This window comes from Patagioenas fasciata, chromosome W (assembly GCF_037038585.1).
Source record: "Patagioenas fasciata isolate bPatFas1 chromosome W, bPatFas1.hap1, whole genome shotgun sequence".
Taxonomy (NCBI): domain Eukaryota; kingdom Metazoa; phylum Chordata; class Aves; order Columbiformes; family Columbidae; genus Patagioenas; species Patagioenas fasciata.
The window spans coordinates 18130690-18158544 of record NC_092559.1 but is presented as its reverse complement, the minus strand read 5'-3'; positions in this window follow the sequence as shown (position 1 = coordinate 18158544).

Sequence of the window (27855 nt, the reverse complement as noted above, 5' to 3'; positions counted from 1 at the left end):
GGACTCTGCCAACCAGCCTCCTAAACAGATCAAAGTCTCCCCTTCGGAAGTCCAAAGTAGCAGTTCTGCTGACCACCCTCCTTACTTCTCCAAGAACAGAAAACTCAATCGTTTCATGATCACTATGCCCAAGGTGACCTCCAACCAACACATTGCCCACAAGTCCTTCTCTATTTACAAACAACAGATCCAGCGGGGTACCTTCCCCAGTAGGTTCGCTGACCAGCTGTGTCAAGGAGTTGTCCTCCATACACTCCAGGAGCCTCCTAGACTACTTCCTCTCTGCTGTGTTTTATTTCCAGCAGACATTCGGTAGGTTTAAGTCCCCCACAAAAACAAGGGCTAGCGATTGGGAGACTTCTCCCAGCTGCCTGCAAAATATTTCATCTGCCTCTTCATCCTGGTTGGGTGGTCTGTAACAGACTCCTACCAGGATATCTGCCTTGTTGCTCTTCCCCTTGATTCTCACCCATAGACACTCAACCCTATCATCACCCTCATCATGCTCCAGACTATCATAACACCCCCTGACATACATGGCTACCCCACCTCCTCTCCTTCCTTGCCTATCTCTTCTGAAGATTTTATAACCATCTAATGCAGCACTCCAGTTGTCAGAATCATCCCACCATGTTTCTGAGATGGCTACTATATCATAGCTTTTCTGCCTCACAATGGCTTCCCACCCCTCCTGTTTGTTGCCCATGCTGTGTGCATTCATACAGATGCACTTCAGCTGGGCCATTAATCCCGCCACCTTTTTCTGGTGAGAAGCCCTAAATTCCTTGGTGGCCATCCTCAAGTGCTTCCACGATTTCTGACAGATCATTAACCCTTGTGTTTATCCTACTGCGTGGCTCTCCATTCCCTACCTCCACTGGGATGGCAGTCTGAAGGGCCTCGCTAGCACCCCTTCCCTCAAATGCTGGCATGCCGCCCTTGGGTATGCTTCTGCCACATCTGGTTTCCTCCCCTCCCCGCTTCAAATCTAGTTTAAAGTCCTCTCAATGAGTCCTGCTAACTCCTGCCCCAGGATCCTTTTCCCTTTTTGAGACAGGTGTGTCATATTTCTTGCTAGCAGACCAGGTGCCGTGTAACCCAGCCCATGATCAAAACCAAAAAATTCTGCCAGTGACACCAGTCCCACAGCCAGGTACTGATCTGGCGGTCTTCCTGCATCTTTCCTCCTGAAACCCTGCAACTGTGGGGACAGAGGGGACACTACTTGTGCTCCTGACCCTTTGATCAGTCATCCCAAGATCCTGAAGTCTCTCTTGATTGCCTTTCGTTTTCCCTTTTCACTTACATCATTGCCTACCTGAAAAATTATTAGGGGATAATAGTCTGAGAGCCTAACATGGGCAGGAAGTTTACTTTTTATGTCTTTAACGCTGGCCCCAGGGAGGCATCAGACTTCCCGAAGAAGTGGGTCTAGCCTGCATATAGGGCCTTCTGTTCCCTTTAGAAGGGAGTCTCCCACGAACACAACCCACCTTTTTTCCTTTGTGGGAGCTGTTTTGATGGAGGGCACAGAATGACTTATCCTCTGCGGCACTTCCAACTTAGCGGAACCGCCTCCCTCAATGTTGTTGCTTGGTTCCACTTGCAAGGCCTCATACCTGTTTTGCGAGGGAACCTGGGAAGGTGGGGTGGTCACAAAAGGGACCCTCCTCCTTCTACGCCGAGCAGGAACACGCTGCCATTGCCCCCTATCCCTCGTGTCACTGCATTCCACATCCAGAGCCTCATGCCTGTTGAACGGAGGCACCCGGGAGGGTGGGGTGGGTAAGGGGGTGTTTCTCCTGCCAACCCAAGTGTGGACTTTATTCCATTCATCCCTTTCCCTTGCCCTGATTTTTTCAGTCAGGCAAGGGGAGGATACAGGAATCCCTTGATCTTCATTTCTTGCTGGTGGTCTTATCTGTCTGTGGGTGACCAAAGCTTGATCCCACAGGTCGATTTCCTTTACCAGCTCCCTGATACTTCTCGACCTTTCTAACTCCTCTTTCAGTTCTACTACCAGGCTGAGGAGGTCATCCAACTTCTCACACCTCACACAAATGTTTTCTCTACTGCCACTCTATACCAGTGAAAGGCTCTGGCATACTCTGCAGACTGAGGTCTGGGTGGCTGCATGTTCCCATGGCAGCTCTGTCTGGGTTGTTACCTCTATGTTGTTGAGTGCAGAGTACTTACCTTTGCCCCGAGTGGGTACCATAGTTGGCTCCTTCTGCGAGGGTGACGAAAACCAATTGAGGTAATCACTTGAGCCAGCAAAGCTTCCTCACCCTACCCACTCACCCTTCAGCGCAAACTGCCACACTAACTGCCTCACCCCTGTTTGCTGGCCTTGTTTGCTACGCTCCCTAGGAGGCCATTTGAATCTTCCTTGGTTGCTCCTGGCAATGCCCCCTCTGCATCAGCCCCTCTCACAAGATCAGCTGGTTCACAGCAATTCTCTCAGCATGACCACAGTTTTGCCCGGCTACAGGATTCCCTCCTCATCTCCTCAATCCATGCCTAGGCTCAGCTCTTAACATAGCCACTGCTGCGCTCTTCGTTTCACCACGTTAAAATATCTGGCAGTTTCTCTGTAGCCGTTGCTGTGCTTGTTGCACGTCGCTGACTGAGAGGCCATAAAACACAGCCATTGATAAAGCACTCCAACAGGAGTTGGATGCTTCCAACACATTGCACTGTGCCGAAACCACCCTTGTATGGCACACCTGTAGCGTCACATATGGTATTTTCTACCGTTTTAGCAGCAGCCTACACTGGTGTGCTGGTTTGACTGAAAGTGAGTTAATTTTTTCATGCAGTTAGAATTTTTTTTCATAGCTAGCACGGTCATCATTTAGATTTAATTGGAGAACAAGAAGATAACAGCCTGGGACAGAGTAAATGGTTTTAATTGCTCTGGTCCGAGAGCCAAGAACAGTTCCGAGTGCTCTGCCCACAGGCATGAGGCAGCTAGTAAGGGGGGCATAGATGGGGCAGACCATGACCGACATCCAGACTGATCAATAAGAATATTCCACGCCATTAGCATCATGCTTCATACTTAAGGAGAGTCAAGATCTTGCAGCTAGCTCTTTGTCAGAGCCGGGCCAGAGACCCGTTTGGGAGAGTTCTGTTCAGGACTTTATTTTGGCCTCTGGCCATCCTGCCATTTTGCACAGGCCTCTGGACCTTACAGTCTTTTTCTCTCTTCTCTCTCTCTTTTATTTTAGATTCTATTTTCCATTTTCTATATATGACTATTAGTACATTGGTGTTATTTTATTAAACTGTGTTTGTTTATCTCAATCCAAGTTTCTCCCTTCCCTTTTGATTCTCTCACGCATGCAGGATGGGGGGAAGTGAGCGAGCAGCTATGGTGGTTATATTGCTAGCTTGATTTAAACCATGACAGCTGGCTTCAAGTACATTTGCATACTACTTCCAAAAAGCAAAGAGTTTGCTTCCTACAAGATGCAGGAGACTATTGCTAAGCAGTTCCAGCATCACGTTTCAAATGACTGGGCAAATCATTATCTATCTATAGAACACTGTTAACGGACTGAAATGTTCCACATACTTAAGCTCAGGGGAGACACCATTTTAACTCATACAACTATTTCCCTCAGTAAAAACGCACAAGACAGAGATGATATCCCCATGCTAAATCTTTATTGTGCAACCGCTGCTCAAAGCTTTTAGTACTTTCCACAGACACACATCACACAAAATCAGACATCAACTGTGTCGAGATTGACGGGCAACAAACAAAATCCATTCAGTGGCCACTCGTACACATGCAGCAACTCCCGCGGTGCAAAAATCTTAGCCAGGCGGCCAGCCCAACTCACAACCACCTAGAATAGGTAGATGTACGCGACAGACAGACTGCCCACACTCAGGCCCTTCATCCACAACCATCCGGAATCCATTGGTCAGGCCCAGGTGAGCAGCACGCTTCTTGCCCACAATCATTAAATGCCTAAGAAGCTGGAGAAGGAAGTACAGAACCATAAATAAATAAAATAAAAAGCCACACGCAAAGAGGAGAAAGGGCACGAAGGGAAGGAATGAGAACAGATAACCACACAGAGAAACCAGTTAGCCCATTCCTACCAATTCAACCATTGCGCTTCAAATTACTGTCTGTCCACCCACCTGCAACTGACATTTTCCAAGCAAAGCTACAAAGACCGATTATGCACACCACTGTGGGGGAAAAACAGAGCTATGCCATTTTCTTCAGGCTAGACACTAGCAGGCTGCATAACAGTCACAAAAGCTAAGTTTGTCTCTGGGTTAAAGCCCCCATTATAACTTCAGGCAACATAAGCAATTCTGGTGCAAAATAAACTTTAGGCTGCCTTTTGCATGGGTTTACAGAGTCTTTGAACTTGACTTTCATAGCTAAAAAAAAAACATCCAGCACCTCTCAGCCAGTTTTGCCCTTCCTCACCCCTGACCTACCAAAGACCCCAAGCCATTTTCTCCGTATTAGAAAAAGTACTACTAGTAGTAGTACTCTTACTCTATAAACCATGACAAAAGGCATCAGACTGCGCTCCGAAACAACGCTGCATTTTGCACCAGAAGTACATACTCAGAGGTGAGCATTGCTTTATATCACTGCTTTTAGTCAAAAAGCTCAATTGCATTGCAAGCTAGAGGCAAGAAACTATAGCGTCAGAAAACCCAAAATAGCCTGTTGTGCCCTATCAAGAAGAAAAGAGGGGATAGGAAAGAGTCTAATAAATTAGGAACTATTTACAGGTACAGTTTAGCATACAAAAAGCTTCCACAGTACTTACAGAGTCACCAGAATCTTCTGCTTCAGATAACCTGATAATTGGTTCCTTAGGCATGGCTAGAAAAAGTGTCCAAGCTTGGGGTGAAAGACCATGGAACGCAAGGCACTGGAGGAAGAGTAAACAGTTAAAATGTAATTGGCTTCAGAGAAAGGTAATAGCTTAAGCAAATCAATATGCCGCACTGGACTTGTACAGCAGCAGATTACCAGATAGCCCAAACGTTGATTTTTCTTATGTGACATTAATACTTTCTATATGCATAATAAAACACATTTACAGAGTCCCCTCTAGAAGTGGGATTCAGCATGCAAGACAATGGGGGCAAGGAAATGGGCCAGTCCTTCAGATTAGCAACCTCCACTATGTTTTCATTTGGGTTGATTGTTTCTTAAGCAGCTTTTCTATTCAATGCGGTCCATGCAGAGGCAGGAGACAAATGGCTTAACTCAATCAGCAAATAATTTAGCAAAGTGGAAGATCAGCGGCCACTCATTTTCCATGGTACAGGGGGAGCTCAAGTATGGAATGAAAGCATAATCGCAGAAAAAATAATAAGAAAAATAAGAAAAGCTGTAATTCTTTGCTTTAATAATCCAGTTTTGGGCTTCAGAACCAAAGCCTAGCACATCAGAGCTGTGAAATCTCTATAATACTATTATGAGGCACATCAAGCCCTGCATTTCTCTGTTGGAAAGTAAAATGTGGGAAAGCAAGATGTGCGGTTCCAGTCATCTGGATGATAAAGGAAGATCAATACTAACATGACCATCTGGACAGTCGAAGACATAATACTAACATAATAGCATATAAAGGGCCTTGGACAGATTACTTTGAAGTACGTTTCTCGTAATTGTAAAAAGTTATAGCCCAGACTCGTGACAATGGTATCTCGGGCCAGATAACCGCCCCCAAGTGCATGGGATGTGTGAATGTCCTTGGGCCGGGTCTGTGAATGAGTGGAACAACAAGTGAGACAAACATCACATGAGTTTAGTGTGTTCTTAATAACAATTAGTGGAAAAGCACCTTTTTGTAAACATCTTAGTCCAGGCCTGTACCTGTAAATCCTATAAATTGTCAATGGTGAATAAAGAAGGCAGCCTAGGCCTAGGTCAGCTCTCTGCTTGGCCAGGCTCTGCGCTCCTTCCTGAACAAGATCTCTGCCTCTGCGTGAATTTCTGTCTGCGTCCTGGTACGTGTCGTTCCTAATCGACGCATTTCTCCTATGTGGAACCAACTCATTACGGTTGTGAAAAATATGATAATGATTTGTGCTAAGTGGAAAATTCTGCTAAGCTGCAGAAATGACTCTTGTTGACCAAATAAGGCATGGCACCTGTTTAATTTGGAAAGATTGTTACAGTTGGTCGTTGGGCAAACTGTTGTGAGGGGGGACACTGAGGAAGAAGGAACTCTTCAGCCACCAATGAGAAAGAGAGAAGACCCCTAGTGACAACCAACCACGGAGTCTGAGTGCAAGAAGGACTAGCCGAGGCAATAAAAAGAGTTCATCAGAAACCTAAGGCATGCATGTTGGCAGAGCGCAGACTCCCCATGCACCCAGTGCTGTTTTGCTTATGCTTTAATGAACACGTTTTTAATGAGTTGTATTAAACGTTGTTATTCATGAGGAAAAAGCGTGAGTTATTTCAACTGGTGACCTCGATGTGACAACCTTGGATAGCTCTGTGTTACCCCAGGTTCAAGGGGGGCGCCTCACTTTAATAGTGGCTCTTGGACTCGGGTGTGCGAAGAGCTACCAACGTTATTCAAAATTAAAGCATAAGCAAAAGAATTGAGCTCCCTCCCTCCGAATTACAGCAGTACACCCGTAATTCAAGGTGCACGAAGACCCCGGCAGAAACAGCGGACTGTAAGCACTGCCGGGTTGGGTGGTCTAAATGGTGCTGAATGTGTGAGACATTAATGCAGTTATGAAGCGAGTGCGGAGTCCTTCTAGGTGCGGTTCCAACACCCCGCGAGGGGCTTGGCCACCGAAGGGACGAAGCGAAAGGACAAAGGAGTGAAAGAGCACCATTTGGGATGGGCCAGGGAAAGAGTAAATCCTTAAGTTCTCCTTTCTGGGATCCCCTAGAGGGATCCCAAGAGAAGTTTACGGGATCTCCAGAGAGATCCCAAGCGGGACTAAATCCCAAGAGGTCAAGAGGGAGCGACCTTCCAGGTATACCCCCAGACAGTCCCCTGGGGATGATGTTAGAGTCCTGGAGAATCCCAGGTCTTCAGGACCCTAGAAAGGGTGGTCCCAAGAGGTCGAGAGGGAGCGACCTTCCAGGTATGCCCCCAGACAGTCCCCTGGGGATGATGTTAGAATTCTGGAAAGATGAGGAAAGTACAAGGGAAAAAAGTAAAGAAAAGATGATCCAATATTGTATGGTTGAATGGGCCAAAGAAGAAATTAGGCCAGAGCATTTATTTTGGCCCATTTTTGGATAATTTGACGATTGGATGTGTCAAGCTTTAAATTTATATGTAAACAGAAAGGAGTCTTTTAGTCAAGAAGAGAGTGATTATGTTTCATGCTGGAAAGGAAGTTTGAGAACTGTAGGAATATATGTATTTGAGAAAAAGGATAAACGTACTCGGGAGTGGACCCCCCAGTTTGTAGCAAAATCCTGAGGAGATATAAGAAAGAAACTAGAAAAACTCGAAGAGATGAGGAGAAACAAAGAGCAAAGGAAAAAATCTTAGTAGCCGCAGTAAGGGAGAGTCAAAAGAAAGAAAAAAAAAAACAAAAAAAAAACAAAAAAAAACACCTGCCCTCGTAGTGGAAGCAAAGGGAGAACCCTTTAAAGTTCCCATACTGGATAATGTGGAAATTGAATCTGAAAAAAGAATTTACCCAGAGGCTGAAAATAATCTATTGGGGAGAGATTTAATTGTGGCATCAGGCATGACTATAGAAATTGAACAGGGAACATTAAAAGTAAAACTTTATGTGTTAACACCGCAGGACAAAGTTAAAATCAACCATATATATTGATTCAAAGTATGCTTACATAGTAGTTCACACATTTGGGAAAATTTGGAAAGAGAGAGGGTTAATAAATACCCAAGGAAAGGAATTAGTACATCAAGAACTAGTGGTTAGAGTTTTATAGGTCCTTAGAGGATCATCAGCAGTAGCAGTAGTCCATGTAAAAGGACATCAGAGAGGAACCAGGTTTAAAATTAGAGGAAACAACTTGGTGAATCATGAAGCTAAACAGGCAGCAATGTTATCTTTAAAACCTATTGTCCTACAACCTCTAAGAGACAAACAAACAAAAAGGCAGAGAAAAAGTTCACTATAAAAGAAAAAGCAGAATTAGAGAATATAGGTGCAGAATTCAAGAATGGGGGATGGTTTTTTTTTTTACCAGATAGTAGAGAGATGGTCCCCAAAAATTAAGTTAGGGGAATTCTAAATTTACTACATCAGAAAACTCATTGGGGAAACAGAGCTCTCTGTGATCAGTTTTTGAAGTGTTTTGGATGTTTTGGGATATTTGAAATAGCTAAACAAATTACGTATGGGTGCTTGACTTGTCAAAAAGTAAATAAAGTAAGTATGAGAAAATCACCCGCAGGGGGAAGAAAAACAGCATAGATCTTTTGAAAGGATTCAAGTGGATTATACTGAATTGCCCAAAGTGGGAATATATAAATACTTATTGGTTATAATAGACTAACTAACGCACTGGGTGGAAGCCTTTCCTGCCATGAGAGCAACCGCCTAATTTGTAGAAAACTTGCTGAACTCTGCGAGATACTGTTCCTTATTAACCTGTTTTCTTTGTAGGTATCTGTTTAAGCACATTACAGTTTAAATAAGTGCCTGTTACATGGTACAGTAAGTTCACAGACTGCTAAATCATGAGAATCCATTGACTGAATATGTACATTTTGTGATTATACAGAAGATTTTGTGATTATACAGAAGACCGTGAGCTCTTTACTGCGTGAATGTGATGATAATATTTTGTGTGTGACAGCTGTTACTTTTCTTTCTAGCATGCTAGCTTTATTCCAGTATCCAGACTTGTGCAACTCTGTGATAGGCTGTGTCTCATCTCAATGTGCTGGATTTGGCTCTTTTGTATGCACACCAAGTAAAGAATCCTGGTTTTGGAATAACAGTTGTAGCACACCAGGTGAGACACTAATAAAAGCCTTGCCCAGTCCAGCTTGTTGCGGTGGTGGGGGGGCGGGTGCCGACTGGGCTCCAGCGCGCACTGACCTGTTTTGTCAGGGAGACCCAGAGGCACCTCTACCTGGCTGAGCAGTAAGCAGTTCAAAGGTGCAATGCAAAAACTGAGATATTGTCTTGAATATGTGTAACTGTGATCTATCTGCATATTTGACCTTGGTATTTGGTTTTCATATCTGAGTTCAGCATTTTAATTTGCATATTTATATTCGGTACCAAAAGAATTTTGTTTGGGGAGATAATTATAAAATGGGAACCGATTCCGCTACTAAAATACCACCTTGCTCCCCTCTTAGGATGCATCCTTATACATTAGAGTAATTGCTCTTATTGCTATTTAATAAAGTTGAGACCAGAAAAGAAGTGAGGTTGTTAAACTCTGATTCGCATTGAATTTGTGTGTTTGTTGGAGGAATGGGAAAGAAAACTAAATGTGGAGGGGTTTGGTTAGATGGAGATATGTTGTTGAATTAGTCAGGCCCAAAGGAATCTCAAGGCCACTTTGAGAAGCTGAGAACAGAATCTGCTGTGAGAAAGAGAGAGGGGCGTTTCTTCATTAACAGGGCCTCAGCATGGCGTGAGTCATCGGACCTATCATCGGTGGGGCTCCAGCGTGTGGACTGCCCATGATACTCATTTAGCGAATCCATGCTGGGAGCGTGGATGCATGATTAGAGAATAGTTGCGTATATAAGGAGGCTTGTTTCTGTAATAAATGGCTTTGCGTGATTCACATTGAATCGGAATGCTGAGTCCTTTATCGCTCCAACAAATGGTGACCCCGACGTGATACTCCAAACGGCGTCTCACTAAGGTCAGGGAAAAGCCTGGAGCGGCCCAGCCGGAGGCGGATCAGCTGGACTGAGAACCGGGCGGAGGCGTACGGACATTCCGCAGATAAATTTGTTGAAGAAGTCCCCGGAAAAGGTGAGCAGCTGGGAGCAGGAGGAGGGAAGAGTGAAGCTATGGGGCAAAATATATCCTCTGAGGAAGAAGTCATAGTTAAACTCCTCCTGCATATTCTCTCTATGAGAGGACTTAAATATGAAGAAAGTAACATACGTAGACTGTTGGTTCGGTGTAGAACTAACGGCTACCCGACAGAAGCTGAGAAGGTTTTTAAAATTGAACTTTGGGATGATATAGGGCAGAAATTATGGGATAAGGTTAGCAATGGAGATAAAGAAGCTAAATCATTAGCGACTACATGGAAGCTTATAATTTCCACCTTAAAAGAATTTAAGGCTGAACGGGCTGCGGTTACCAGAATTTTTGCAGCATTGCAGCTTGATAAGAACTCTAAAAATAATTGTGAAGCTTACCCGGTTCCTGTCTTTGATACCTTCTCTACTCCATCCCCTGCTGTGCTTTTGGCACCCCCGATACCTCAGCAGTCCGGGGTGGGGGGAGGAAAAATGCCGAGCGGGTGTCCTCCTACACTATTAGCAAACCCTGATGAGAACAGCAAGTCAAAAGGATTGGAATCAGACAACTTGCCCAAAGAACCTGTGAAAGCTGAGAATGCTAAAGTTGTAAACAAGCCCTTTTATCAATTTGTCTCTGCTTTTACCACCTTTTAACCCTCCAACTTCCATGAGAGAGCAGAAGGAGTCACCGGATAAGAATTGGGCAAAAGAACTGTGTGAAAGATCAGATCAACTATTAGCGAGTGAATCCAACAGTCAGCAATATCAAGCTATGAGAGAGGTGCCTGAAACCAACAAAGCAGCCAAATCATTTGCAACTATTAATCAGGGTCCCAATGAGAATTACATGCAATTTATTGACCACCTTCAAGAGGCCATCAATAAGGAGGTTGAAAACTTAGAAGTTAAGGAAGCACTGGTGTTGAAATTAGTAGTAGAGAATGCTAACGTTTGCTATCAGCATGTTATTTGCGGGTTTTACAGTACATATTATGTGCTCCTGTGTACTGTCTCTCTGAAAATCAAGCAACTTGTCAGGAATGTGAGTTAATTGTTTTACTAGTTGTTCTTAAGTGCACCGTGAAACCTTCTCCCCGCTTTTCCCACTCACGCTGCAAGCAGCCCTGTGCTTCCCCCCCCCCCCCACCCCTCAAAGTTTTTACTTGCAAGATGGGGTCAGGAATGATTGTTTTCAGTTGTGTTCCTAAAAAATCAGCATTGGGAGGTGTTTTAAAACATAAGAAAGCACTCGGACAAGAAATCATTAAATCTTTTCAGACAGTTTTACAGGCGGGGCGATTTGAACTTCAACAAGCTGAGAGAGAATTAACTGATAACACACAGGTCAGAAAACTTGTTAAAGTCTGCAAGATGCTTTCCTTATTAACCTGTTTTCTTTGTGGGTATCTGTTTAAGCATGTTGCAATTTTGGTAGGCCTTTGTTATATGGTACGATAAGTTCACAGTCTGTTAAATCATGAGAATCCGTTGACTCAAAATGTGCATTTTGTGATAATACAGAAGATCATGAGTAATTTAGTTCTTTACTGCATGAATGCGATGGTAAAATTTTGTGTGTAGTAGCTGTTATTTTTCTTTCTAGCACGCTAGCTTTATTTCGGTATCCAGACTTGCGCAACTCTGTGATGGGCTGTGTCACATCTCGATGTGCTGGATTTGGCTCTTTTGTATGCACATCAAGTAAAGAATCCTGGTTTTGGGATAACAGTTGTAGCACACCAGATGAGACACTGATAAAAACCTTGCCCGGTCCAGCTTGCTGCGGTGGCGGGGGGGCGGGTGCCGGTTGGGCTCCAGCACACACTGACCTGTTTTGTCAGGGAGACCCAGCGGTACCTCTGCCTGGCTGAGCAGTAAGCAGTTCAAAGGTGCAATGCAAAAATTGAGAGATTGTCTTAAATTAGTGTAACTGTGATCCATCTGCATATTTGAACTTGGTATTTGGTTTTCATATCTGAGTTCAGTATTTTAATTTGCATATTTGTATTTGGTACCATGACAATTTTGTTTGGGGAAATAATTACAAAATGGGAACCGGTTCCACTGCTAAAATTTCACTGCTAAAATTCTACCTTGCTCCCCCTTAGGATGCATCCTTGCGCATTAGAGTAATTGCTTATATTGTTAGCTAATAATTTTGAGACCAGAAAAGAATTTAAATTATTAAACTCTGCTTTGCAAAAAAAAAAAAAAAGAAAAAAAAAAAAGAAACAAAAAAAAGAAACAAACACCTAAATGCTATGATGGATGTGAACTTGGTATTGTATGAAGTTGTATTTAAAAGTTGCTGGAATGTGAACTGATTTGGATCTAGGAAAATGGAATAATGGATTGATGTTTAATATACTGTATTTTGACATCTTTAAATTGTGAAAGGTAAATGGGGCTGAGGAATGTAACAACTGTTGAGCTAATTGGAATCGTGTATAAAACTCAGCTCATTGTAACCGAGGAGTTTGCCAGAGCCTCCCACTTCGTACCAGCGATTACGCCAGCTGCGTGGCCATGACTATATCTGAACTGCAGCAAGAAGAGAAAGAAGAAAAAAAAAAGGAAAAACCTGTTTGCCCGCTGCTAAGCGGAGAAAGGGAGGCTTTACTCCCCCCCGCTCTGTCTTTCTTCTCTCTCTGGAGTATTGTCATCCATCCTTATTGTGGCACTGTGTTGCTTCTTGGCTTTGAATCAGGGGTTGTTGGTGATGTTTCTTTTTGCTTCTGTCTTGTTTCCTAGGTTTTGGCACATATGGGGAAAGAGCTCATAATTTTACCTCCCTACTGAAGTCATTCTTTTCACACTGGTCAGCTTTGGGGAGGTCAGAGTGCTCAGTGCTTCTCTGGGTCAGACTGGTACTGATTTGGGTGTGGAGTGCAGCCAGGTTGGTTTGATGTGGAGTTGGAACTGATTTGTTTTCATGCTGGGCTGGAGATCCTGCCAATCCCAGATGGGGGCGAGAGGGAGGTTTTATTCCCCCCCGCGCCCCTCCCCTAAGCAATGTTACTGCTAGAGAACTGTAATACTGCATGAAGGAGTCTGAGGGTTGAAATTTAAAGGCATTACCAATGGGTCCATAGTTCTAATGAAGCTCAGAAATTAAACAAAAAAAATTTTTTAATAGACTTATTCTGTGGTAACTGGTTGTAAGAGACTTCTTAGTAAATTCACCATGCTAGTTTTTGAGGTCATGGGAGAGAACGAAAGAAAGGCTGTTTTTTGAGACCAATAGAATGCCAAATTTGGAACAAAGTTTTAATACATGAATTCTTGTAGTTGCCAGAAAGTCCTATACCTCTCTTGGGTCAGGATTTGTTAAGTAAATTGCAAGCTCAAATAACGTTTTCTGAGAATTCTGTTTAGTTGCATGGCCTACAAGAAGCTGCTTGGATGGTGCAGATCTGCTTGCTGCAAGTGAGAAATCTCCAAGGAAATTTCAAATGCTGTATTTCCACTAGTATTAACAGCCAATGTTTCGATAAAGCAAATACTACACTGATAGAACTGAAACAGGACTTCGATCCGGTAAGGGAAAACAATATCCAATAAATATGGCAGCCAAAATGGAGTTGGAAACTTTGAGGAATAAATTTATGACAACCTTACAGGCTGACTGCATTCGATTGGACTTGCAGATTTGTCTATTTATAGCTACAACATAGAAACAACCTGTGGCTATTGTGGGACAGTATGATGAGAATGCAAACAGACTGATATACTTGGAATGGATTTTTTTGCCCAATTCTTTTCCTAAAACTATTACTGAGCCCCTGGAATTGATTGTTACTCTGATCAAAAAAGGCAGAGAATGGATTCAGGCTTTAGTAGGCCGTGATCCATCTGTCATATATGTACCTTTTGCGAAAGCAGATTTTGATTGTTTTTATTCACAATCTCTGTCCTTGCAAATTGCGCTAGCAGATTTTCTTAACAGCATAGGTTTTGGCATGCCTAAATGTAAACTGCTTCAAAATCTGTGTGTCTTTGATATCAGACCAGAGACCGTACTTGTATTCGGTCCTATCCCAAATGCTCGCACAGTTTTTGTTGATGGTTCAGGGAAGTGTCATGAAGCTGTAGTGGTCTGGCGTGAAGATAGCGATTGGCATCATTCTGTTACAATTGTTGAAGGCTCAACCCAATTAGTGGAACTTGGTGCAGTTTTGCATGCCTTAGAGCTTTTTAGGGAGGAACCTCTAAATTTGGTTTGTGATTCTGAGTACGTAGTCAAGGTCCTACAGCGCATCCCCTCCACTTAAAGAAATCTCGCAACAGCAACTTTTTGATATGTTTTTATCATTGCAAACTGCATTACAGCTTTGCAAACACCCACTGTTTGTTACTCATATACGCTCTCATACAACTTTACCAGGTCCCATAACTGAAGGTAATGCAGTTGCGGATTCTTATACTGTAGCTACAGTCCGTTTCCAGTCTGCCAGGGCTTCACATGATTTCTTCCATCAGAATGCTGCTGCCTTAAAAAAGATGTTTGGTCTCACTCTCGAGCAAGCGATAGACATAGTGCGCTCTTGCCCGGAATGTCAAGGTCTGATTACAAGCTCGCCCTCCCTTGGAGTCAACCCTCGCGGACTCTCAGCTAATGACATTTGGCAGTCTGATGTTACACGTTTCATCTTTTGGCCATTTGAGTATGAGAAAATCACCCACAGGGGGAAGAAAAACAGCATAGATCTTTTGAAGGGATTCAAGTGGATTATACTGAATTGTCCCAAGTGGGAATATATAAATACTTATTGGTTATAATAGACTAACTAACGCGCTGGGTGGAAGCCTTTCCTGCCACGAGAGCAACTGCCTAATTTGTAGTTAAAAGGTTATTGGAACAGGTTATTCCGAGATTTGGCCAGTAACAAAAAAATTAATTCCTGCTCTGTTTTACAAAGTGGTATTCTCAACATTGGCTACATCCATTGCTAAAAGCGATAACACCTCTGAGGTTAAGGGTTGTCATCATTGCAATCAGTTTCTTCTTTGTTAGCTAGCCAAGGTCTCACCCACTTTGCTGGGATCCACGAATTTTTATGGTTACCTGTAGAAACACAAGCATATCCCCTTCCCCAGGTTATTAATGACATAGGACCTTCCCATTGTTGTGTTGTCACATTAAACACACTAACCTTAGGTCCATTTTCGGAAAAATCTTTGACATTTATGATATGGTGCATAACAACAGGTTCCATTTCAATCTCACTTTTAGGATTAAGCCAGTTCAGCACATACAATGCCTTCATCAATACCTCCTCTGGACTCACACCAATTCCCCCTTGTTTTTTCAAAACAGACAAAAGATTTTTCAGAGTGCGGTGTGCACGCTCAATAATTGCCTGGCCAGTAGAATTATAAGGGACTCCGAACAGGTGTTGTACTTTCCACTGGGCGAGGAAGGTTGCAAGTGTATCAGAACGGTATGCGGGACCATCATCTGTTTTGATCTGTGTAGGAACACCCATGACAGCAAAAGCTTGTAATAAATGACGCTTTACCACTTTTGCATTTGCTGAGGTCAAAGCTGTAGCCCACAGCAGTCCTGAACAGGTATCTATGGACACATGAATGTACTTTTGTCAGCCAAACGGTGCAAATTCAGTAATATCAGTTTGCCATAACTGGCCTGGCTGCTTGCAGCGCGAGTGGGAAAAGTGGGGAGAAAGTTTTACGGTGTACTTATACCACAAAGAAACAATTCTAACAACAACCAGTGAAACAATTAAATCACATTCCTGACAAGCTGCTTGATTTTCAGAGGGGCAATACACAGATGCATATAATATGTACTGTAAAACTCACAAATAACACGTTGAAAGTAAACATTAGCATTCTCTACTTCTAATTTCAACACCAGTGCTTCCTTAGCTTCTAGGTTTTCAACCTGCTTATTGATGACGTCTTGAAGATGGTCAATAAATTGCATGTAATTCTCACTGGGACCCTGATAGTAGTTATAAAAGATTTGGCTGCTATGTTGGTTTCAGACACATCTATCATAGCTTGATATGCAAGGTCTGTTGACTGCCTCAGGATTTCAGAAACTAATAGCGCCTGTAATTGTGGTGTGTCAATTAGTGTCTGTTCCAAGAGCTGGGATACCTGCCCCTTTCAACGAGTCCCCATCATTCCATCCTAAATGATCTATAGCTGTTACATTGCATAGGTCTAATTTTGCTTGAGTCTTTCATAGTTTTTATCTGATCTTGGGGCAACATGTACACATACTCTTTTTCCTGTTAACTTTTGAAGAAAATGCTGCAAACCCCCATCCTCATCCGAGTCATCAGATAACGCAGAATTGAACGGTGCTGGAGAATCTGATATCCTTGAATAATTCCTTGCTGGGTCAGGCAAGTGCAAGCCCCTTGCCGAACCCAGGCAAGTGTAAGTTCCTGCCTAATTCAGACAAGTGTAGTCCTTGTAAGCTTAAATAACGTTTTCTGAGAATTCTGTTTAGTTGCATGTCCCACGAAAAGATACTTGGAAGCTGCAGATCTGCTTGCTGCAAGCAGGAAATCTCCAAGGAAATTTTGGATGTTATATTTCCACTAGTATTGGCAGCTGAAGTATCGGTAAAGCCAACACTACACTGATAGAACTGAAACAGGACTTTGATCCGGTAAGGGAAAACAATATCCAATAAACATGAAAGCCAAAATGGGGTTGGAGACTTCGATGAAAAAATTTATGACAACCTTACAGGCTGACTGCATTCGATTGGACTTGCAGATTTGTCTATTTATAGCTACAGCATAGAAACAACCTCTCTTTGGTTTCCTTAAATGCGATGGAGGAAAAACAAGCGTCTGGTCAGCCCTTGTGGTCCTTTTTAGAATATACCACAATAGGAAGCATGTTCTGCGAACCCCCGTTCCGCCCTCAATGGATCTTGTGGGTGCAGCAGACCCAGGTTCTGGTAGATTTTAAGTTCATCTGTCAGAACATTAAGGGCCTCCATATGCTGTGAGGTCCATTTCCATTTTCTGTTTTTCAAAATCAGGTCTGTCACGGAGGGACCCCTAAGTCAGTTTTAGGGGAGGCAAACAAGGTCCAAAACAGACTTTTATTTTGACCGGAAGAGTCTGGCAAGTCCACCGACTAGAAACGGGGTTTATACAATTAGTTAGCACTCCGGTAACATAAAATACAGGTTTGGATATCAGTTGAGGAAATTATTGGGGTACAGCAAATAAGAATAATGGAGATCCAGTGTGTGCATGCACACACTCACAGCAAACAAAGCCAGAGACGTCTCTGACTCCAGGTTACTACACTTTCTTCTATTAGCAAGGACTACGCTTGCCTGAATTAGGCAGGGACTTACACTTGCCTGGGTTCAGCAAGGGGCTTACACTTGCCTGACCCGGCAAGGAATTATTCAAGGATATCAGTCCAACTGTTGAGATGATCGTTTGACTGGAGTCCCTCCGGACGCTCGCTTCAACATTTCTTCAACCCTATCACATCGGGGTTACCATTTGAGGGATTGACGACATGGACTCCTGGTGCAGGTGAACCAAGAGACCCTTTATTTTGGCAAGGCATTTACATTTATAGCTAGTAGCTGATGTACACATGTTTAACTTTCTGTTTTTATTGACTTATGCTAGCTGTTCACGCGCTTAAAGTTATCTTGCGATTGGTTTACTTAACCTTGCACGCGCTCTGGCAGTTTGGCTAACACATTGTAAATATCTTTTACTGTACAAAAACATTCTGGTTTCTCATTCTATTTTGGTCAAGGTCGTTCCAGTAACTCAAGGTGACTGTCTGTAAGATATTCCACAAGTGGGAAAGGAACAGGACCTTTTAGAGATAGGAAAGTCGGGAAATAGCTGGGGAGCCAATCACTTTAAGGGGGGGAATTGCAAGAGAAAAAGCCTTCTTTCTTGCAACAAGAGGTTCTTGTGAGAAAAAGGTACTAGTCTCCATTTTTTTCCCTGGTAGACTCCTCCGTTACAATGAGCTAAGTTTATCTTGCAGCTTGACACAGGCCTGAAATTTATGTTCAAGCTGTACAGCACAGGCCTGGGATATTTTGCTTTTTTTTTTTCCATTTCATTCCAGTCATAATACACTTTATATGCAGTGCCGATTAGCCCAGCAACAGCTGATCTATGCTGACATCCTCCCCCCCCCAAACAGACCTCCCAAGGACTGATAGAGCTGTCTATACCTTGGGTTGCATGGAGCTCCAGAACCTGAAGTCCCCCAGCACCTGAAGGCAGCAGTGGATGCCATAGCTGGAAGCATGCCCAGCTGGAAGATCTCCTTGGACAAGTAACTATGTTACAAGAGGAGCTCGAGATGCAGTATGGTATCTGGGAAGGCAAGCAGGAGATGGATGTGTGGTATTGTACGCTGTACCAGGCTGAGCGACAGCCTGCCTTAACGCTGTGTGAGAGGAAGGTAAGCCTGAATCCAGCCTCAAGCTGACTGATACAAGTAACTCACGAGATGAAGGAGACTGGACACTTGCTTGTACTCGGGGTAGGAGGAAGACTCCCCCCGCTCCACCCCCCCATCTCCTGAAGCATCCCTACATAACAGAGAGGATGCTCTGGAGTTGGAGGCTGAAGAGCATGTGAGCAACGGACAGGATTCAGGACAAGGCAACCATGCAAAGCTGACCCAACCACCCACTCGCATTAGAACCAGCACCACCAGAAAAGCATGTCAGGTATTAGTAATTGGAGATTCCCTACCGAGAGGCACCAAAGCACCAATTTGCCATCCGGATGATTTCTCTAGAGAAGTCTGCTGCCTACCAGGAGCTTGCATTTGTGGCGTCACCGAGAGGCTGTTGAGCCTGGTGAACCCTACGGATTATCATCTGCTTGTACTATTCCATGTAGGGTCTGACGAGGCAACTTAGAAGCCTGCCAAGAGACTATGAGTCCCTCAGAGCAATGTTAAAATGATCAGGAGCGTGGGTGGTGGTCTCCTCTATCCTCCCAACCAGAGGAAGGGGTCTGGGAAGGAGGAGATTAATTGAATGGGTGAATGCCTGGCTGTGTAGCTGGTGCCATAGTCAAGGTTTATGCTTCTATGATCATGGATCTACCTTTGAGAAACCAGGTCTGTTGGGAGCTTATGGGATTCAGCTGACCAAGCGAGGCAAGAAGGTCTTCACCAACAAGCTGGCAGGGCTTTAAACTGGACTCAGCAGGGGAAGGGGATGGAGTTTTGAGCAACAGGGAAGAGCCAGGGGCTGCTGATGCATTAGGAATCAACAGGGGAGCACCTGAGAAATGCCGCAAAGGAACTGGGGTTTGGTCCTCCAAAAAAGCAACACGGTCGACAGCCCATCTGAAGTTCCTCTACACCAATGTGTGCAGCATGGGTAACAAACAGGAGGAGTTGGAAACCACTGTGCAGCTGGAAAGCTATGGCCTAATGGCTGTCACTGAAACTTGGTGGGATGACTCATGCGACTGGAGCACTGCAATTGATGGCTATAAACTGTTTGGAAGGAGGGAGAGGTGGAGAGGTTGCCCTCTATGTAAAAAAAAAAAAAAAAGATTTGGATGGCATAGAGCTGTCTTTGAAAGACAGCAATGAACAGCTTGAGAACTTATGGGTGAAAATTAGAGGCCAAGCCAACAAAGGAAACCTTGTGGTTGGTATCCACTGCAGGCTGCCCAATGAAGGGGAGGATGTCGACGAAGTGTTCTTACTTTAGCCTTCAACCACTGTTCCCGCATCCATGATCTGGATGATGGGTAGACAGAGCGTACCCTTAGCAAGTTTGCTGATGATACAAAACTGAGAGTAGACAGGCTGGAGAAATGGGCAGGCAGGAGCCTGGTGCAGTTCAGTAAGGGAAAGTACAAAGTCCTGCACCTGGGGAGGAACAACCCCATGCACCAGTATATGCTGGAAGCTGACTGGCTGGAAAGCAGCTTTGTAGAAGAGGACGAGGGGGGCTCCTGGTGGACAGCAAGACAAACGTGAGCTGACAATGCGCCCTTGCAGCAAAGAAGGCTAAGGATATCCTTAGCCCAATACAGAGGAAAGCAGGGTTTATATAGGTTATGATACAGTTGTGTAGAAAAATCAAATTGCTTGCTATCCCCCAGGCTGCAGGGCACAGCAACACTGTTAATTGCCTCTCTCTTAAAAATGTATGTTTCTTTTCACAAAACCTTGGGAAAGAAAAGGCAAGGTGTCTGCCTCCACAACCATCTATATTTTCTGCCCAAAGTATCAAAAACTAGATGTTTAAGGCATAACATCATTCTTTGTTTTAATTGGGATGGGGGAAGTGCTTTGAGGTTGTCACAGCATATTAAAGAAATGCTCTTGACCGTAGGTTTCCTGTAGCATAGTCTCAGATGTCTGTGCTTAAAAAAAATAATTTAATTTAAAAAATTAGAAATAAATTGAAAGGTACAGCAAAGAAACAGTCTGAACTAAGTGCCTCTCAAGGGGAGGGACCCTGAGACAAAAGAGGTTTGGGCTTTTAAACCCTCACAATCTGTGCACCTGCTCTTCACACTGTCCTTCACACAATTTTCAGTCCAGTGGTAATTCTGAGGCTTCTTTGTTTCTTATTGGATTCTCTTTTCCAGGCAGTTTTTTTACTGTTCTTGATGGTTTTCAGCCTCTGCTGACAGTGTTGCCTCTTTGTCTCCTGATACAGGTCTTCATGCCCCGCCCCCCCATCATCAAGCAACCAGGTTAAGATAAGTTCACAGTCAGAGGCCTGGAATTCCAACAGGCCTGGCCACTCACACCAAGTTTGGCTACTCATGCTAAAACAGGTTATTCAAACAAAATAATACAGCTAAAATAATAGAATGCAATTAAAAAGTTAGTTTGATTTAACTTATTCTACAACACTGCAATAGCTCCTACTACCCACCAAGCCCCTAGGAATTTAATTTCCTGCCCGGGACCTTGGCATTTGGAAGGCTGAATATCCAATTCGGTTTTTGTCAATAGGTTCCAGATACTCTCTGCTACTTGTCCAACCTGTTCCTTATTGTCTCTGCCCACCAAGATGTCATCTAGATATTGATCTATGTGAATGCCCAAGGGCACTTTCACAGGACTGCAGCCAGGGCATTGTGAGTAACAGTAGGAGAGTGTACCTTGTAGAAGTCAATTAAAGACTTATTGTCTCCCCAGGTAAAAGCAAATTGGGGTTTGTCCTCCTCCCTTAGGGGAACCATGAAAAACATATATTTGACACCTAAAGTGCCCATCCACAGATGGGCTGCTGCTTGTCTTGCAGTTACCACTGATGTCTGGGACGGCAGCCATTAAGGGTGGGATGTTACTATTCAGTTTTTAATAATCAATAGTTAAACACCACTGCTCATTGGGTTTGTGAACTGGACAAACCACAGAATTATAGGGAAAACGAGTTTGGCTGAAAAAGATTGTTAACAACCTCCGTACTGTAAGGAGCCATTGAAGGAGGAATGTTGTTTTTGCAACTGGGGATCTGAGGCCTGACAGCGGGTGGGGACTGAGGGATATCTGGCTATCAGATCTTGAATGTAAAACAAAGTCTCCTTGCACTGGGGAAGGTTAGCCAGAGAACCAAGAAACCATACTATAAATGGAAATAAATAAGGGGAGGGGGTTGTTAGAATTAGATTAGTGAGATAGGTAAACTGAGGTAGGGCATCCAGGAAGCATCGGGTAGTCTGTAAACCCTGCAGGATTTAGGTCTAGGCAGGATCTCTCAGCAAAGCATATTTTATTAACAATTTTGCAAGACCTAGTGTTCTACCTAAAGGTAGGTACACATAATAAGGCAAAAAGCCCCTGCTTATATCTTCCCCAAATCCTGGCCACAAATTCCCTCCCCTGTTCCCCATTGGTTGGGTACTTCAGGGTTTACAAACTACCCATCTAATTCTAACAACCCCCTCCCTTTACCGATTTATTTAAAATATGGGTTCCTGGTTCTTTGGTTACCCTTCCCCCAGCTTAATTTTTTAAAATACAGTAATCAGTTTGCATTCCGGGATTAGTTCAAAGAGACTTTGTTTTACATTAAAGATTCATAATCTGATGTCTCTCAGTCCTTCCTCCCCACTGGGGTCAGACACCAGGTCCCCAGTTTTGTAAAAACAACATTGCTTCATTAAACATTCCTTACACTTACATCAGGGTCTCCCCAGACTTCTCCATCCCAATCCCCAGAATCCACACCCACCATCAACTTTTGATTTTGCATAATGCAGGGGGGGGCTCCCCTGCTTGTGCCAGGGCAATCTCAAACCTTTGTTCCAACACAATTGTCTGTTCTCTTTCTCTTTGCAATTCTACCTTTACATTGTTTATCTCTGACTGCCTCTTAAAATTATCCTGTTAAAATTGCTCACAATATTTACACAAGACCCATGCCTGTTTTAAACAGACACGTTGGACTGCACACACAATGGCACCCAAAACAGCACATGTGATTAAGACCACACTAGGATTGAACCATTTTGCTTCTACCCATTCTGTACCGGGGGTGGAAGGATTATAGCTGTGACTCCATAATTTCTCCATGTTTGCCGATATACTGTTGACTATGCCAATAAAAAATGTCACGGAGGCACCCCAAAAGTCAATTCAGGCAGGCAACAAGCTCTGCACAGACTTTAACTAGAGATGTTGAACAGAAACCAATTACAAATGGGGTTCTTCCAAACTTATTCAGCATTCTGACAAAATTATAAAACACATGCTTGGATACTGGTTAGGAGTTCAATTATTACACAACCGACTCAAATCTCAAGGGGATTAGATCCCAAAATTCTAGAGTAATGATTCAAAATTTGCATCTTCCCACTCTGTGTCAAACTGAGGACTCTCAAGGGTACCCAGATTGCTTACCAGGTCAGTAAGGTGTCTCGATCCCCAGGGAATGTTCCTTAGTTGGCCAGTCTAAGGAGGAGAGTCTTTGACTGCATACCCGCTGCACCAAGGAAGACCAACTCAAAGGGGGTTTCCAGTGAGCTAGTTGAATCTGAGCTGTGGTCACTTATGGTAGTTGTCCAGAAAATACTCTCAACCAGGTGTCGCAGGGGAGTGATTTAAGGTTCTGCTTATTGCAGAACAATATTTAGATTTATCAAAGAAAAGTGTGACTTAAAAGAGTTCGGTGGCAGGTTCACTCTATTATTCACTGCATGGAGGAAATATACCAAGTCAAATGCTGTATACCTTCCAGATGTCTTGTCTCCTGATAACTGTTCACTCTGGAACCTGTATTCCAGAACTCCGGAGGCAAACTTCCAGGCAAGGCCTGATAACCGTTCACGAAACAAACTTTCAGACATCAGAATTCGCAGAAATAAAATAAAAACAAATTTAAAAATGAATGGAATAGAATCGCAGAAGGGCTGGCTCAAGCAGGGTACCTGCACAGAGGTCCAACTAAGCGTAGAAAGCCATAGATTTTTATATCTTTACAGACCATTCATACCATGATTCAGTCCAATAGCAATATTTCAGTTTGGGGTCTTCTTGCTTCTCATTGGATCTTTTTCACTGATCTCATATGTGCCTTGGTTTTGTTTAGCTGCAGATACTGTTTATAGTCCATAGCCTTGCAGGTGCTGTTTTGTCTGAATCAATCCTTTTCTTCTCAGTGAAGTGCAAATCAGGCCCCGTTGAGGCACGGAAATGACCTTACAACCCTTGAGGTTGTAAGGAAGGTATGTATTTACGTCAGACACACAGGGAATAGCTTCACCCAAGATGTGTGTCTGTGTTTTCACAGTAGTTGTGAGCTTGGGTAAATACAGTAAAGTGTTACGTATTCATGAAAGATTTTAGGAATGCCTATACATATTCATAACCTGTCCCCGAGAAGGCGGTTCTTATTACAATGAGTTCCAGGAGACCATTTCCATAGTCTCCACCTCTGGCTCCTCCTGGTTGCAGCTGTGCAGTGATCGTGAACCCGGGTCCTCTTTCTCTGTACACAGTCACCTTTGGTCCAGTGTGATGAGTTGATTAGATCTCAGACTGCTAAGTTGGTTAAAACTGGCGTACCTCCTGTCCTGTGCCCAAGTTTCTGTTATCTAGTTCACTCAAGGATGCACCAAGGATGCACCCAAGGATTATTATCTTTGCAAGGCGTCAGTGAAGTCCTGTTTCTCGTACAATAAGTTACACAAAGCTAAGCAAGGCTATGTGGGTTAAAGGTTTAACTCTCTGTTGGCTCTTTAGTGATGTGGGGTAGGGTTAGTTCTTTAAGTGTCAAGGGTTAGTTCTTTAAGTGTTAATTAGTTAATTGTAAATTCCCTGTATCATTCCCCCCTTTTCTAAGAGGTTAGTAAGTTCTTTTACTAATGTGATGATTCTTCATCTATGTTTTCTCTGGCCACAGGTAAGAAGTCTACTTCTACCTGAGAAAACCCATCTCTATCCTTAAACAGATTTTTAATGTTAATGCAAAAGTCAGACTCCTGGTGTTTGTCTATTGCACTGCTGAGCTCTTTTGGGGCAGCTGACAACCATATGGCTGGTGCTCCGGCAGAAACGGCATCTTCTGGGCTGTGACGGGAGTTTGCATTCTTTGGCCTGGTGACCCCACTCACTGCAGCTGTAGCATTTGTCTTCTCTTTTGGGTTTCTTCTTGCTGAGGTACTAAGTGCTGCCCAGGCCAACCACCCAGAAGGACCAAAACATGTCAAGGTGGACATAACCTAATTTCTTTGATAGAATTTCAGAAAGGTTTTGGTTAATTACTACAAATTTAAAGCTCTCTCCTGCAGAAGTGGGCAATGTAATATATATACTCTGATTGTTTTGATTCCAAAGCACCAATTTAAAGCGTCCCCCCATGGTTTTATTCAGATCTTGCTCATGCCAGTTTTCATCCCACCCGTGTGCTAAGGTTATGAGTGTAAGAAACACCATTTTCCAGGTTGTGGCGATTAGAAACGACGCATACCGGGACGCAGACAGAGATTCATGCAGAGGCAGAGATCTTGTTCAGGAAGGAGTGCAGAGCCTGGCCAAGCAGAGAGCTGACCTAGGCCTAGGCCTCCTTCTTTGTTCACCATTGACAATTTATAGGATTTACAGGTATGGGCCTGGACTAAGATGTGTAGTGGCAGAGTCTGACTCCAGAGGCAAAAGCTGCTGTGGGGAAAGATTTGGCCATGCTGAATGCAAACACCCAAGGCCAACAGATATTAGCCGGCTTGGGAAAAACTGCTTCTCTGGCAGAGATGGTGAAGCTTGTACACGGGTACCGATTATGCAACAGGAGGCAGAAAAGGCAAAAATACATGCTCAAGCCCACGCTGAGGCCTTGGCTGCAGCACTTAAGCCTGCAATGAAAGGCCAAAGCCCTTCTTCTCGCGGTCTAGCATGTTTTACTTGTGGACAGACAGGACATATTGAAAGAAACTGCCCTCAGTACACTCGGAGAGGGGGACCTAGTAATGGCACTAGTCAGTCGCCAGCTCCCCTCAATTATTTGTGCTTCGATGGCACATGCAGTCGGTGTGATAAGTATGGACATCGAGCAGTGGAGTGTCGATCAAAATTTAAAAAAGATGGGACACCGCTGCCGGGAAACGGGAGGGCCAGCGCCAGGGGCTGGGGTGCGATGACACCACAATACCAGCCGAGAGGGGGAACAGCCATGGTTGCTTGTCCGAGCTCAGGGCAGCAACCTCAGGAAGCGCAGGCGTCCATCTGGCTGTGGGAACAGACGTCACAATAACAGACCGGTCTGTACATGTAGTTCCATCTACAGTAACGGGGCCCCTAGGGTATGGATTGAGTGCACTTTTAATAGGTTGTTCTTCTGCTTCAAGACAGGGATTGTTTGTTTTGCCAGGATTAATAGACTCTGATTATGTTGGACCCATAGGCATTGTGTTGCAAGTCTTAACACCCCCTGTGACTATTAAACAGGGAACCCGTATAGCGCAATTGGTACCCTTTAGAACATGTGTTCCAAAGGCTTTAGATGCGGAAAGAGGTCAGAAAGGTTTTGGCTCTACCGGAGCCCCTGTGGTTGCTTTCACAGAAAAACTGACTTTGGACAAACCATCTAGGGTAGTTTCCATATATGGGCCTGGAAGTGAGATTAAAAGAAAAAGAATGCTTTTAGATTCAGGCGCAGATGTGATGATTATCCCTCGCGCTGATTGGCCTCCGTGTTGGCCTTTCGAAGCAGTAAATACCATGGTAGTGGGGATAGGGGGGGCCACTCCTACTCACATCAGCACACATATGGTTAAGATAAGAGAAGAGGTCAAGGGTTAGAGGCATGGGTACGACCTTATGTTCTGAACACGACAATTGCATTATTAGGAAGAGATGTGATGTCTCAGTGGGGAATAGTCATGCAGTCACCTTTTTGATAATGGCCATTGCGGCGAGCGACACCCGGCCGAGTATGAAGCTGAGTTGGGAAACAAATGATCCTGTCTGGGTGGATCAATGGCCATTACCAAAAGAAAAGCTCGCACATTTAGAGGAGTTGGTTGAAGAGCAACTCCGTCTCGGACATTTGGTCCCTTCCACCAGCCCGTGGAATACACCTGTTTTTACTATCCAGAAGAAATCGGGGAAGTGGCATTTGTTACAGGACCTCAGGGCAATTAATGCAGTAATGAAAGATATGGGGGCACAGCAACCAGGTCTTCCTACCCCAACCATGCTTCCAAAAGATTGGGATATAACTGTCATTGATTTGAAGGATTGTTTTTTCACAATCCCATTACACCCAGAGGATTGTGAAAAGTTTGCCTTTACTGTTCCAGTGCTTAATCATCAAGCTCCCATGAAAAGATATCGTTGGGTAGTGTTACCTCAGGGAATGAAAAATTCTCTTACTATTTGCCAATGGTATGTAGATTTGACTTTAAAGTCATTTAGGCAACAACACCCTCAGATGATCATCTATCATTATATGGATGATATCCTTTTGTGCAATGAAAAGGAAATTAGTCAGGATACAATAATTCAGTTGATGAAGCAATTAGGTCAGTGGGGTCTGGTTGTGGCACCAGAAAAGGTACAGCGAACCGCACCATGGAAATATTTAGGATATGAACTAACTCAGGCCATGATTAGACCTCAGAAGCTTACTGTGAAAGCAAAGGTAGCAACCCTTCACGATGCAATGAAGTTGGTAGGGGACTTGCAGTGGATAAGAAATGTTGTGGGAATTACAAATACAGATTTGCAACCGTCGTTTAGTCTCCTTCGTGGGGGATGAGACCCCAAAGAACCACGGTGCCTTACACCAGAAGCACAAAAAGCGCTTGAGCAGATTGCAAGAAAAATTTCACAGAATACTGCTCAGCGGGTAAGATCAGAATTGCCTGTTACTCTTAATGTCTATAATACCAATAAGGAGGTGGCAGGACTTTTGGCCCAGTGGAGCATGGAAGAAAAGGATCCATTGTTAGTATTAGAATGAATATTTTTAAACAGCCAAAACCAAAAAAACATCATTCAAAGGTGGGAAGCCATTGCCCAAGTTATAGTGAAAGGACTAAGCTGATTTCTGACCTTGTCTGGATTGTATGTTGCTAAAATTGTGATCCCCATTTCTTTCAATTTGTTTGACCAGATCCTTCTCAAACATGACGATCTTGCCTTAGCTCTTGCCTGGATTTCGGTGCAGGTGGACAATCATTATCCACCACATCCCATATTTAAAACCAACCTCCCCTTGGAGCCTATGTAATTTGTTAGTGAGTGTCCATTAGATGCCATAACCATTTTCACAGATGTGAGTAGTCGTTCGCGCAAAGGAGGTTTTGTATGGTTTGAGAATGGTCAGTGGCATTCACAGATTGTTGTAGCTGAAGGATCGGTTCAAATTTTAGAGTTGCAAGTGGTGATAGCAGCATTACAAAAATGGCATAACTGCCCAATTAATCTGGTAGTAGATTCTCACAGCATATGGAGGCCC